Source organism: Penaeus vannamei, chromosome 2, assembly GCF_042767895.1.
Source record: "Penaeus vannamei isolate JL-2024 chromosome 2, ASM4276789v1, whole genome shotgun sequence".
Classification (NCBI taxonomy): Eukaryota; Metazoa; Arthropoda; class Malacostraca; order Decapoda; family Penaeidae; genus Penaeus; species Penaeus vannamei.
In genome coordinates, this window is record NC_091550.1 from 7,901,380 (window position 1) to 7,906,379 (window position 5,000).

The 5,000-nt window shown below is 29.9% G+C and overlaps 3 protein-coding genes across 4 annotated transcripts in view; 1 reads left to right on the top strand and 2 right to left on the bottom strand.

Annotated features, from left to right (window-relative positions):
• Window positions 1–3,263, bottom strand: part of LOC113818763 (uncharacterized) — a 9,339-nt gene extending 6,076 nt beyond the window's left edge. Inside the window, exon 1 of one of the 2 annotated variants that reach the window (XM_027370950.2) lies at window positions 3,071–3,263. The gene's annotated coding sequence lies outside the window, so the exon portion shown is untranslated. Of the gene's footprint in view, window positions 1–2,713; window positions 3,025–3,070 lie in introns of those variants that run through there. The other variant, XM_070129842.1, reaches the window with a different exon arrangement.
• Window positions 1–5,000, top strand: part of LOC113818767 (low-density lipoprotein receptor-related protein 4-like) — a 194,277-nt gene that overhangs the window by 143,897 nt on the left and 45,380 nt on the right. The gene's annotated exons all lie outside the window — the stretch shown is intronic.
• Window positions 4,814–5,000, bottom strand: part of LOC113818760 (mucin-2) — a 31,228-nt gene continuing 31,041 nt past the window's right edge. Inside the window, exon 18 of the mRNA XM_070129828.1 lies at window positions 4,814–5,000. This exon is cut by the window's right edge and continues 108 nt beyond it. The gene's annotated coding sequence lies outside the window, so the exon portion shown is untranslated.

Here is a 5,000-nt window from a genome sequence, read left to right on the forward strand (position 1 = left end):
AAAATAAAGAAAATACATGAATAGCTAGATAAGAGATAGATAGAGAGATTAGATGGATAGATAGATACAGGTAGAAGGGTAGATTAGATAGGTGAATGAAATAAAACACACTGAAACATGTGTAAATAGATAAAAGATCAAATAGATTGATAGATACATACATACATACGTGCATCCATACATCGATATATGAACTAATGAATAAGATAATAATGAATAAGTAGAAGATAAATAGATTGATAATTGGTGTATGCATACATATACAATAAATAAACTAACAAATAGGTATATGAATAAATAAATTATAAATATATAGATAAATAGACAGATAAATACATACATACATTAATAAACTAACAAAAAAGTAGGTGAATCAAGAGAGAGATAAACAGATACATAGATAAATGAATAAATACACAAGACATTGATAATGAATAATAACAATCACTTTCATATATAATTATCCATGTCACTGTAACAGTAATACATACCCCTCAGTCTGTATGTATACCTCACATTTACAAAAAAATAATTTCATAAACAAAATAACCCCACTATAACTTCAACAGATTTATTAGAAGGCGAAAACCCACTATCCGGCAACCCCTCTCTATGCAAAGTGCCATTGTTTCCTGCCTTTTATCAGTAAAGGGTTTTGTCACTGTGCTTTCTGCAAATTTACAAACAGACTTTTAAGAACCGGCGATGGAAAAACGTGTTGATTTTACTGGCTAATAAAGGATAAGGTGATAAGAGGGACAGATAGAATTATTTTTTATTTGATTATATAGTTAATTGAATTATGCTATTCTTTTCACTACTATTCTCCTCATTATCGTATATAATCATCATTATCATTTTCACTGCTATTATTATAGTAATTATCATCATTATTACTCTCACCATTATCATTATCTTTATCAACGTATATATATATATATATATATATATATATATATATATATATATATATATATATTCATATACATGTGTGTAAAACATGAATTTGATTGTTAATAACATCATTATCATTGTTATGATAATCATTACTATTATCATTATCATTATCATTATTATTGTTCATATCATCATTACTATCATTACTATTGTCATTATCATTATCACTATTATTGTTATTGTTATTATCATTATTACCATTATCATTATCATTATTATCTTTATCATTTTTATCCTTATCATTGTTGTTATAGTTATTATTTTTACTACTATCTTCATTATCATTATTACTTTTATCATAATAATTATTTTTATCATTATCATTATTTTGGCTATTATTCCTATTATTTTTTATTGTTATCATTATTATCATTATCCTTATCAGAATGGTTATCATTATTTTTCATTTCATTATTGTTATTACTATGATGATGATTATTATTACTACCATTGTTATCATCATTATCATTATAAACATTATAAATATTATCATCATTATTATTATTATAAATGGTATTCTTATCATTCTTATTATTAACATTATCATCATCATCATCCTTATTATCGCTTGTTATTATCATATTTAATATCATTACCATTATGATCATTATCATTACTATTATGCTACTAAATTTAGCCGTTAGCGGATATGAAAAATATATTATTAATGTTATTGTTGATATTATTATCATCATTATTATAACTATTATCAATATTACTTTATCAATGATAATGATGATGATGATGAGATTGATAACATTGGTAATAATAATGATGATGATAATATTGACAATGATAATGATAATGATGATGATAATATTGACAATGATAATGATTAGAATAACAACATTATTGATAAACATAACGATAATAAAACACTAGTAGTGGTAGTGGTAATAATAATGATAATAATATTAATAACAGTAATAGTTATAATGAAAATAACAATAATGATTGTAATAATATAGATAATAATAAAAATAAAGATAATAATAATGATCATGACAATGGCAATAATAATAATGATAATAATAATCATAACAACAATAACTAGAAGCATTTAGAGAGCAGATACCTCGGTCAAAGCAGATGATAAAAGTAATGATAATAATATAATAACATCAATAATGATAACGATAATAATAATAATAATAATAATAATAATAATAATAATAATAATAATAATAATAATAATAATAATAATAATAATAATAACAATAATAATGATAATAATGATACTAACAATCACAGTAATAACAATAACAAGAAACACTCAGAGAACACATAACTCCGTCAAGGCGGATAATAAAGTTAATGACAATAATAACAGTTACCCCTATTACCAAGGGAATAGGGGTAACGGATGTAATCATTAAAAGAATTCCTGCCTCCGGTTCACCAAAATCTAACGGCATCTAAGTTAGGGTAAGACACACCTCGTAAAATTAAAAAAAAAAAATCTCTTCATTACTCTTTATCCTGTTATCCAACAACTAAATAAACAAACAAACAAATTGACTAACTAACCAATGCTACCAAACATAATAGTATGGTTGATTATGATGATTAAAAGGATGTTAACAGTAATAATAACAATAACTAAGATAATGATGAATGGATAGATAGATGGATAAATCTAAAAACTTAACAAATCCCAGGATTATGCTTTTAGGGATAACAACCAACAATGGATTATCCTTGGCAACGATCGCTCTTAGAGAGAGGCGGTGGTTATGGCTGGTCGGTTGTTACTTACATAAACTGTTCACTTCTGTACGGGACTAAGGTCTGAACAGCAGATTGGGTTGTAAAAGGATCACGTTTAGATGTCAATAAGCCATTACAAGTTTATTAACGAATAAGTCCTTGAGAAGTACGATAGCACAGGCGTGTTGTGGGTGAAAGGAGAATGCTAAAACGTACAAACAAAAATAGGCTTTCGTTTCATCACTGATCACTATGGACAGATACGCTCACGTGAATCCAGACGGATAAATACATCACGATGGATAATTCAGGCTTTCAGATCCATGAGGTTTCACACTTTACATTTTCCTTACACTGATAACGGCACTTCTCCTGTCACATTTATAGCGGAGTGGTAGGGACTCACCGTGTACGTGGCCGCTGCGTGAGGTATAAACCTACGTAGTGACGGTTCAGGGCGGTTCTCCCCTGTTCAACTCGCATAAATTCACGATCACCTGGTACGTATGACATTGGTCACGGTCCCTGGATGTAGTTGCCACATGTCAGTGCCTCGATTGCAACATCCTTATGGAATTTCCGACGGTTGTGGATATGTCCAATTGTGGCGTACGTGATGTTCCGAAGCTATCATGACGTACACATACACACACACATACACACACAAGTGCGTATGTGCGTGCGTGCGTGAGTGCGGATACGTAGAACATGGTCGAGTTGTTTTTATAAGAAAGCACATTCCATTCATTGACCCCAAATTATAAATTGATAACAGTAATATCATTTACGCACACACACACACGCACACACACACACACACACACACACACACACACACACACACACACACACACACACACACACACACACACACATATATATATATATATATATATATATATATATATATATATACATATGTACATATGTGTGTGTGTGTATGTGTATGTGTGTGTGTGTATGTGTGTGCATGTATATATATGTATATATACATACATATGTATATATATATACACGTATATATACATACATACATGTTTATATTTATATATATATATACACATACACATATATGTGCAAACACACACACACACACACACACACACACACATATATATATATATATATATATATATATATATATATATATATATATATATGTATGTGTGTGTGTGTGTGTGTGTGTGTGTGTGTATGTGTGTGTGTGTGTGTGTTTGCACATATATGTGTATGTGTATATATATATATGTATATATATATGTATATATATATATATATATATATATATATATATATATATATATATAGAGAGAGAGAGAGAGAGAGAGAGAGAGAGAGAGAGAGAGAGAGAGAGAGAGAGAGAGAGAGATTTGCACAAACATATATATGTATATATATATATATATATATATATATATATGTATATATATATATAAACATTAATACATTAGTGTGTATTTGTGTCTTTATGCCTTATTAGTCTCTGATTTTGATTAAAAAAATCCGTCAACCCGATTTGCGGTTTGGGTTCAGTGAATGTCAATGAATGAAATGTGTTTGCCTTTCAAAATGAATCAGCCTCTGCTCATGTTCTACGTATCCGGACGTATAATTATATGAATCAGATCCGGGAACTCACAGTCATACTTAGATATATATTTGGGCACAAACACACATACACACACTCGTACACATACAAACTAGTTCACACACATACACATGCAAACTAGTACACGCACACACATACACATGCAAACTAGTACACTAGTTCACACACACACATGCAAACTAGTACACGTACACACACACACAAGCAAACTAGTACACACACACACACACACACACACACACACACACACACACACACACACACACACACACACACACACACACACACACACACACACACACACACAAGTATTATGTATTTTGCATTCCGCAGACCCACACATCCATGCACGGATAACCATATGGAAAATGACTTCCCATAATTTGTTCATTGACTGTATCTAGACTTACTGTATGTGGTTTTATACACTGTATATATCCATTCGTATATCTGTATGCAAAAAAAAAAAAAAAACATCTATGTTAGCCTGTTCGAAAATACATTGATTTATTATCACAGGAAAGTAATGAAACACAACACTTCAATCTTGACAACAGTTTTATTTCACATTTACAATATGTTTTCTTTATTTCACTTTTTTCACCAATGAGGAATTTTCTCTCTCTCTCTCTCTCTCTCTCTCTCTCTCTCTCTCTCTCTCTCTCTCTCTCTCTCTCTCTCTCTCTCTCTCTCTCTCTCTCTCTCTCTCTCTCTCTCTCCCTCTCTC